The 10,382-nt window shown below is 41.3% G+C and overlaps 1 non-coding gene across 1 annotated transcript; it reads right to left on the bottom strand.

The window, feature by feature from the left end:
• Positions 1–4,015: 4,015 nt before the first annotated feature.
• On the bottom strand, positions 4,016–4,122 carry LOC141663001 (small nucleolar RNA R71). Its single transcript, XR_012551095.1, has one exon. It is a non-coding gene; the product is annotated as a small nucleolar RNA R71 (small nucleolar RNA).
• Positions 4,123–10,382: the final 6,260 nt, after the last annotated feature.

Here is a 10,382-nt window from a genome sequence, read left to right on the forward strand (position 1 = left end):
TGGTAGCGGGTAGCGGTTCTTGATCGTTACCTTATTCAACTCCCGATAATCTATACATAGCCGCATACTTCCATCTTTTTTCTTTACAAACAAAACAGGTGCTCCCCATGGCGACGTACTTGGCCGTATCACTCCCTTATCCAACAATTCTTGTAGCTGGCTTGCCAACTCTTTCATTTCTGCTGGTGCCATTCTATATGGGGCCTTTGAAACTGGTTCCGTGCCTGGAGCAAGGTTGATCTCGAACTCGATTTGTCGATCTGGGGGTAAGCCCGGTAGTTCATCTGGAAACACATCTGGGAACTCGTTAACTACGGGGATATCTTCTATGCTGGGACTGCCTTTTTCTGAATCCACTACATAAGCTAGGAACGACTCACAACCTTTTCTAAGTAGCTTCTTAGCCTGAACGATTATAAGAAACAATTGCTCTTGCCTCTGCCCCCTAAATACTACCTTCTCTCCACTCTTCGTCTTTAAATACACTTTCTTGGTCTTACAATTAATCTGGGCGTTATTCTTCCCTAACCAATCCATACCTAAAATTATATCAAACTCTCCCAACTTGAAGAGTATCAAGTCGGCCACATTTACTAGCTCGCTCATAATTGTTTTATCACATTGTTGTTTATCAACAAAAGTTTCTGATATGAATGATCTTGTTGCTCCCGAGTCAATCAATACTTTAGCTTTGACATTATTGAGTAAAAGTGTGCCTGCTATCACCTCTGAGTTCTAAACAGCGTCCTTCATTTTCAGATCGAATGTCCTTGTTGTTGCTTGCGAAGTTGTTGTAGGTGGTGGAGGTAATGCCAGTACCTCGGCTGGCACGCTTGCACTGGTACTTGCCACATTCATTAGAGCTTTGACTAGTCCGGTTGTCTTGCACTCCCTAGCTATGTGTCCAGTCTTTCCACATTTGTAACATGTAACTCCTGGCTTCGGCATCTTGCACTCATTTGCCAAATGTCCCTTCTGGTTACACCTATAGCATGTCATGCTCAGTTTATTACACACTCCGGGTTGCCTTCTTCCACAGTGCTTGCATTCTGGTGTCTGGAACCTATTTTCTCCAACTTGTCCTTGGCTTGCCTGGTTGTTCCCCTTCGATTCTTTCATTTTGCCCAAATTCCCTTTCTTTTGAAAATTTCCACCCTTATGGAATCCAATCCTCTTTACATTCCGATCTTGTGAATTTCCGGCTTCAGACTTTTCTCCATAAAATGGAACCTTTCTCTTCTTGTTATCTCTTTCCTTCCTTGACTGCATCCCATTATTCTCAATCAGAGTAGCTTTCTGTACTACTCCCGCATAAGTATCAAGCTCAAATATAGCCACTTTATCTCTGATCCAAGGCTCCAATCCTTGCTGAAATTTCTTCGCTTTTTCTTCCTCAGTGCTGGTATACTTTGTCACAAACCTTGACAACTCAGTGAACTTCTTCTCATACTCCAGTACAGTCATGTTCCCTTGCTTCAACTCAAGAAATTTAAGCTCCAACTGATTCTGCATGTACTTAGGGTAATACTTTTCCAGAAATAACTTCTTAAATCTCTCCCAAGAAACCTGCTGAGTTGCTTCCATAGCTTTTACTGATTCCCACCAATAGATGACTTCGCCCTTCAAGAAGTAAGTAGCATATGGCGTCTTCTGATCGTCTCCTAACTGTACCAACTCAAAAGTTCTTTCCATTTCCTTAATCCATGTGTTAGCTATTACTGGATCAGTGGTATCATGAAATGCAGGTGGATTCACATTCTGAAAAGCCTTGAAAGTGACAATTTGTCGAGGTGGTACTGGTGGCTCGGGTGGTTGGTGTGGTTCACGGTTATCTTGGTTTTCAATTCATTGTTGAAGAGTTAGTTGTTGTTGAGCTATAGAATTGGTTTGTTGTTGCAAAGTTTCCAGTAATCGAAGAATATTTGGATCTGTGGTAGTTGTGGTTGTTGGGTTCTTCTTTTTGGGTGGCATGATCCTGAAATAAGAGTTATGTCAAAACAGATATGAATGATGAAATAATTCGAGGGTATCGCATGGCATACTTATTTACATATGAGGTCAAGTTTTTAGATTAAACAAATATGGTTATACATATGAAGGCGTAAAATAACAGTTGAGAGCAAATGGAACGACAGTGCATAATATTTGAAATTTAAAGGTCACAATACATAGGATTAGGACAAAGTCTGATTCTAGGAACAACATTCTTATTTAAAGGAAACAACTGGGAATTCTACGAAGTCTGATAGTACAACAACATGAAAAGGTAAATAATGAAAAGAACTAAGGCTCCACTCCATCATAACGGGGCTTGGTAGTCTTCTCCTCTCGAAGCGTCTTCACAATGCTCTGGAGCTCATCTGCAACCATCTAGATGACATAATGGCTGGTGCGGTCCCGGTGCACTGGAATCTCCTTAAGCTTAGTGTTGACGTACTGAACCAAGGTCTCAAGTCTCGCAATCATCTGCTTCTTGGGCTTCCCTTCATAGTTTCGGCTGTCCGGGTACACGTTCTTCAGTCGGTCTATCAGTCGGTCGTACTTGCCCTGAAGCATGTCAAACTCGTGCCTCAACTCAGCATACACGGAGAAAGCAATAGTGTTGTCCGACCCAGTAGGTGTCGAGGAATGCGCCCTTTGATGACAAACCAATAAGAGGAGTATTAATAATAAATTTACTTAACCTACTCTCTCGCATATTATCTATAGCCTATACATAAATCCTATAACCTATTTGGGTTGTCCAGGGACTCTAAACCGTAGCTCTGATACCAAAACCTGTCACACCCCCAACTTAACAAATAAAATAAATATAACTATTACAATATTTAGAAGAAAGTAAACATAACCAAATCCAAGATCTTACAGTTTAGAGTTTAGAACAGCCCAACACTACCATCTATTACAACTGATTTTAATATCGAATCCTCACACAAAACTATCTCTTATTCTACCTGAGCTCGAACATACGCATCAGCGTCACAGGTCTTACGTGCTGTCTGCTTGAATCTATCCATAGCTGTTAGTTGTAATATCAGGGTAAAGCAAGGAGTGAGCCAAATGCTCAACAAGTGATAAACAATACAGTACAAAGCATAAATCGAGATATATATTAAAGAATATAAATGTGAAGACATAACCAATAATGTCAAGAGATAAAACTTTGGGTGATGGCATCATTTGCTTGTATCAAAATATTTTCAAAATCATATCTTAATCAAAATCATTTTATGACGCTACGGATTACAGACGGTGATCAGCCGCGAAGTAATCCCGAACCTCACTGGGTTCTAAAATATTAATGGGATCCCTAGACAACTTTTAAGCCTACAATATAAGTGTGGAAAGGACTCGCGTCTTAGTCCAGATCCACTATTCAAAGAAAACATTTATCCCCCTTTGGGATTGAAAAAAAATCCACATTTTAATCATTTCAAAAACCGATGCCGATTGATAATAAAATCTCTTAAACAGTAAACATTTTTATCAAGGGATTATAGATCAACTTTGAAATATTAGAAATATGTCACAAAATCTCAAGACCATGATCCACTAGACTTTACTCTATTAGGGTAACTGAAAGGTGTAATCATAATGAATAACTTGCGCTCTAATCATTATGTTGTCAAATTTTATATATAGGGTCTCAATATAATTGATGCCTATTTAACTTCTATCTTAATTGTGGATGCTTGGTAGAATGGTATTCATGCAATGAAAGTTGGCTTTTATCAATTTCGTGTTATTCGATTAATATCATCACCATTACATGTTAAGGGTAATAACAATGACTATTGAATGAAGTAGTAATGAAGTTATGATCTCATGTGTATTTAATATTATTAATTCAAATATAATGGTGTTTCTGATGAGGCTATCAAGCTGAGGCTTTTCCCATTCTCTCTGAGGACAAAGCTAAGGACTGGTTACATTCTTTACCAGCTGGTCCATCACTACTTGGGAAGATCTTGCACAAAAGTTTCTGGTGAAGTTCTATCCAATGGCCAAGACTGCAGCTATGAGGAGTGCTCTTACTCAGTTTGCGCAGCAACAAGGAGAATCTTTGTGCGAAGCTTGGGAGCGCTACACGGAGATGTTGAGAAAGTATCCACATCATGGTATGCCTGACTGGATGGTGATCACTGGTTTCTACAATGGTTTGGGGGCCCAATCTTGGCCCATGCTCGATGCAGCTTCTGGAGGCGCCTTGTGGGCCAAAAGCTATACTGAGGCCTATAATCTCATTGAAACTATGGCTGCAAATGAGTATCAAAACCCAACTCAAAGGATGATGCCTGAGAAGGTAGCAGGTATTCTGGAAGTTGATGTAGCTACAGCTATTGCAGCACAGCTACAGGCACTGTCTATGAAGGTCGATTCTTTAGCCAACTATGGAGTAAATCAAATAGCTAGTGTATGTGAGCTTTGTGCAGGCACTTATGCTATGGATCAGTGTTCTCTTGTTAATGAATCTATTCAGTATGTGAATAATATTTAGCGACCGCAGCAGCCTGTGCCCGCTACTTATCATCCTAATAATAAAAATCATCCCAATTTCAGCTGGAGCAATAATCAGAACGCTGTTCAGCAACCATATCAGCACGCTGCAAGTAAATAGTTTAATCCACCTAGATTCCAGCAACCTCAGCAATTTGCTCAAAGAAAATCATATCCTCAACAAGGAGGTGTTGCTCCACCTTCTAGTGCTGATTTTGAGGAGTTAAAGTTGTTGTGCAAAAGTCAGGTTGTTTCTATCAAGACCTTAGAAAATCAAATTGGTCAAATAGCCAATGCCTTGCTCAATTGTCAACCTGGCACACTTCCCTGCGATACTGAAGTGCCAGGCAGGAAGGATGCTGAAGAGCAAGTCAAAGCTGTCACCTTAAGGCCTGGAAAAGTTGTTGATGCTGAAAAAGCAAAAGATGGAGAAGTTGAAGTTATAGATGAAGAAGAAAAGCAAAAGGAGAAAGAGGGTGAACCAAGGAAGACTACTATTGAACACACTCGGCCTGAGGGTAATACAGGGGAGAAACAGCTCTATCCTCCACCACCTTTTCCTAAGCGATTGCAAAAACAAAAGCTGGACAAGCAATTTGGTAAGTTTTTGAAGGTGTTCAAGAAACTTCACATTAACATACCTTTCACTGAGGCTCTGGAGTAAATTCCTAGTTATGCGAAATTCATGAAAGTTATTCTTTCAAGGAAGGTGAAACTGGATGATCTTGATACCGTTGCTCTAACGGAAGAGTGGAGTGTCGTGCTACAGTAAAAGTTACCTCCAAAGCATATGGATCCAGGTAGTTTCACCATTCCTTGCACCATTGGAAAGTTATCATTTGACAAGTGCCTTTGCGATTTGGGAGCAAGCATCAATCTGATGCCGTTGTCTATCTTTAAAAAGCTGAATTTGCCTAATCTGAAGCCCACCTACATGTCTCTACAATTGGCTGATCGTTCGATTACATACCCACGAGGGATCGTGGAGGACGTGCTAATAAAGGTGGACAAGCTCATCTTTCCTGCAGATTTTATCATTCTGGATTTCGAGAAAGATAAGAAGATTCCCATAATCTTGGGAAGACATTTCTTGGCTACAGGCCGCACCTTGATAGATGTGCAAAAAGGTGAACTCACTATGAGGGTGCAAGATCAAGATGTGACATTCAATGTGTTCAATGCGATGAAATTCCCTACGGAAGATGAGGAGTGCTTCATGGTGGATTTGGTTGATTCTGTAGTTATTTCAGAACTTGATCATGTGCTATGGTCTGATGCCTTGGAAAAAGCCTTATTGGGGGATTTTGACAGTGAAGATGACGAAGGCAATGAGCAGTTACAATATCTGAATGCTTCTCCTTGAAAACGAAATCTAGACATGCCATTTGAATCTCTGGGAAATACTGATCTCAAGAATGCTGAGGGAAAGCTCAAACCATCTATTGAGAAAACACCTACTTTGGAGCTTAAACCATTTCCTGAACACTTGAGGTATGCTTTTTTAGGTGATGCATCTACTTTTCCTGTTATTATTGCATCTGACCTTTCAGGTAATGATGAGGACAAGCTCTTGAGGATTTTGAGAGAATTCAAATCGGCCATCGGATGAACTCTAGCAGATATAAAAGGGATCAGCCCTTCGTACTGCATGCATAAAATTCTGCTAGAGGAAGGTAGCAAGCCGACAGTTGAGGAACAACGAAGGCTTAATCCTATCATGAAAGAAGTGGTGAAGAAAGAAATTCTAAAATGGCTGGATGCAGGAATCATATATCCTATCTCTGACAGTTCTTGGGTGAGCCCCGTGCAATGTGTACCTAAGAAAGGAGGTATTATTGTGGTAGCAAATGAGAAGAACGAGCTCATCCCCACTCGAACAGTCACAGGATGGAGGGTATGCATGGACTATAGAAAGTTGAATAAAGCCATGAGGAAGGATCACTTCCCTCTTCCATTTATTGATCAGATGCTTGACAGGTTGGATGGTCATGAGTTTTATTGTCTTCTGGATGGCTATTCGGGCTACAATCAGATTCGCATTGCACCAGAAGATCAAGAGAAGACTACTTTCACTTGTCCATTTGGCATGTTTGCTTTTTGGAGAGTTTCTTTTGGCTTGTTTGGTGCACCTGCCACTTTTCAGAGATGCATGATGGCCATATTCTTTGATATGATTAGAAATAATGTCGAAGTGTTCATGGAAGACTTCTCCATCTTTGGACATTTATATGATGAATGCTTGAATAATCTCCGTTTGGTGCTCAAAAGGTGTGTGGAAACCAATCTGGTGCTCAATTGGGAAAAATATCACTTCATGGTGCAACAAGGCATCATTCTTGGGCATAAGGTCTCCAGTAAAGGTCTTGAGGTGGATAAAGCCAAGGTGGGCGTCATTGAAAATTTTCTGCCACCTATTTATGTGAAAGAAATCCGTAGCTTTCTTGGTCATGCGGGTTTTTATCGGTGTTTCATCAAGGACTTCTCTAAGATATCTAAGCCGTTGTGCAACTTGCTCGAGAAAGAAGTGCCTTTCAAATTTGATGATAAATGCTTGGCAGCATTCGAGACTCTCAAGAGGAGTTTAATCACCGCACCAGTTATTACGACACCTGATTGGAGAGAACCTTTTGAGATGATGTGTGATGCAAGTGATTATGCAGTGGGAGCAGTTCTTAAACAGTGAAAGAATAATATCTTTTATGTGGTCTATTATGCTAGTAAGACGCTAAATGGAGCCAAACTAAACTACACCACTACTGAGAAGGAGCTCTTGGCTATAGTTTTTGGTTTCGAAAAATTTCAATTTTATCTACTTGGGACAAAGGTGACAGTGTTCACAGATCACGCTGCCATCCGCTATATGGTTTCAAAGAATGATTCGAAGCCTAGACTTATTCGTTGGGTTCTCTTACTACAGGAATTCGAGTTAGAGATCAAGGATCAAAAAGGTACTGAAAATAAAGTAGCTGACCATCTCTCTAGATTGGAGAATCCCGATTCTACTTCACGATTCTACTTCACGTGATAAGATATTGATCAACGAATCTTTTCCGGATGAGCAGTTGTTCTCAATTCAAGAGGAAGAGCCATGGTTCGCAGACATTGTGAACTATCTTGTTAGCAATATAATGCCTCCTAATATGAATGCGGCTCAAAAGAAGAAGTTTCTGCATGAGGTGAAGTGGTACATGTGGGATGAACCATATTTGTTTAGACAAGGAGCTGACCAGATCATCAGGAGATGTATCCCATTTTGTGAGATGGAGGGGATATTACGATACTGTCATTCCACAGTTTATGGTGGACATTATGGTGGTGAAAAGATAGCAGCTCGTATTCTTCAAGCACGTTTTTTTCTGGCCTACGTTGTTTAAGGATGCACCTAAGTTCGTTTTAAGGTGTGATTGTTGCCAAAGAGTTGGGAATCTTACCAAAAAGGATGAGATGCCTTTAAATGTGATGCTTGAAGTTGAGGTCTTCGATGTTTGGGGAATCGATTTCATGGGACCATTTATCTCGTCCTGCAATAATTAGTACATCTTGCTGGCAGTCGATTATGTCTCGAAATGGGTAGAAGTCAAGGCTCTACCGACTAATGATGCAAAGGTTGTGTTGAGTTTTCTTCATAAGCAGATATTCACAAGGTTTGGAACGCCACGAGTTATCATAAGTGATGAAGGGTCGCATTTCTGCAATCATAAGTTCACTTCTATGATGCAACACTATAATGTGAATCATCGCATTGCTACTGCCTATCATCCGCAAACGAATGGTCAAACTGAAGTGTCTAATAGAGAGATCAAGCGCATTCTAGAGAAAGTCATTTGTCCATCAAGGAAAGATTGGTCTTTGAAGCTCGATGAAGCTGTCTAGGCTTATAAAATAGCATACAAGACTCCACTTGTGATTTCCCCATTTCAACTTGTCTATGGTAAGGGATGTCATTTACCTGCAGACCTTGAGCATAAGGCTTATTGGGCATTGAAGAAGTTAAACCTTGATCTAGATGCGGCTGGGAAGAAGAGAATGCTTCAGTTAAATGAACTTGATGAATTTCAACTTCAAGCGTACGAAAACAACAAAATGTACAAGGAAAATGTAAAAAGGTTGCATGATAGGAAGCTATCGCCCAAGTTATTCGTGCTGGGGCAACAAGTTCTTCTATTCAACTCTCGTCTCCGACTTTTTCCTGGAAAGTTGAAATCAAGGTGGTCTGGACCATTTATCGTCAAAACTGTGTTTCCACATGGAGCGGTGGAGATTTTTGAGAATGATCTGGGCCAAGCATTCAAAGTAAATGGTCAGAGATTGAAGCATTATTATGGGGATACGGCAAACCGTGAAGTGGTTAGTGTCGTTTTATTATCAACTTGATCGCATTACTCGACATCAAGCTAATGATATAAAAGAAGCGATTCTTGGGAGGCAACCCAACATATGAGACCATAGGACACCTTAGAATTTAGTACTTTATCCAAAAACCCAAATAAATCAGAAAAATGTTGGCAGGAAAAAAAAATTTCCATAGACCTTGCAGGCGCCTGCCTGCTAGGATCAGGCGGCCGCGCGCTAGCAGGTGCCCGCTTGCTGGTGCCAGGCGACCGACTACGGCCCTGAATTTTGAAAAATTCATTTTCAGCCTATAAAAACACAAAACAAAAACCACAGCTGCATATCACCACTAACCCGCGATTTTACCCCCATACTTAGCCACAATCCCCACTCCTAATCAAATTCTAATTCTAATTTTCTCTATAAATACATACAACCTCTACATACACATCCCACACACTTTAAACTCTACGAAATCTCTCCTACCCACCAAACACAACTCTCTAACCCTTATTTTCAGTTCTAATGGCTCCGAAGAGATCACGAACTATAGGGAGCAGCAACACCATTCCGACTGCTGATTCTTCGAGGAACACTGCTGCGAGGCCCCGATTGTTGGATGGGGCTGCTGAAGGAGAGTACACCAAGCTTCTGACTAAGCCGATTATGAGGGAGAGGGGGTTCTTGCCATCAGGAAGGGATGGTGATTTGTTACCGATGATTGCTGAGAAGGGATGGATTCCATTCTGTGAGTCACCTGAGGCGGTTCCGATGAGTATCGTTCGCGAGTTCTATGTGAACACCAAGGCCGACAAGAATGGGTTTTCAGTTGTTTGTGGGCTTACTGTTGATTATCAGCCCAAGGCGATTCTTCGTGTAATTGGGCAGCGACAAAGGAAACCACAGGAGGAGAATTGGAATGAAAAGGTCCCTGAGGATTTTGATATGGACTTGATTATTGCTACTCTCTGTCGGCCGGGTACAGTGTGGAAGTTTAAAAGGGGAACCAACGAGTATCATAATTTCCCTGCTGTCGCGATAAACAGGTATGCTCATGCTTGGAATACATTTATGTGTGCTAATATTCTTCCTTCTGTACTTGCACATGAGGTTATAGTGAAGAGGGCGAGGTTGTTATGGGGAATTCTGAATGAGGAATATTACGTGGAACTTGGTGAGTACATCTACCAAGGGATTTTGATGTTTTTGAGGGGGAAAACGCATTACTCTATCCCGTATGCCTCTGTTGTCATGAAGCTTTGCAAGGAATTTGTAGTCCAGTGGTCGTCTTATGAGCATCTGCAGATGCCAGCCGTTCTTATTGATTCATCGACGCTGAATACGATGCAGGAGTGGACGGGTGGAGAGCCCGAGTCACATGGTTTGGGATATCACCTTCCAGGAGGGGTTCCAGTAGCTGGTGCTACCATGGCTAGGTCCAGTTAGGCTCGAGGAGAGGCAGGTCCTTCGAGAGCCAAAGGAGGAGATGGTTCGGGATTAGCTGATGTTCAGTACAAGAGGCTTTCCAGGAGGATGGATGCGATGTATGAGTC

Source organism: Apium graveolens, chromosome 5, assembly GCF_009905375.1.
Source record: "Apium graveolens cultivar Ventura chromosome 5, ASM990537v1, whole genome shotgun sequence".
In the NCBI taxonomy this organism is placed as follows: Eukaryota; Viridiplantae; Streptophyta; class Magnoliopsida; order Apiales; family Apiaceae; genus Apium; species Apium graveolens.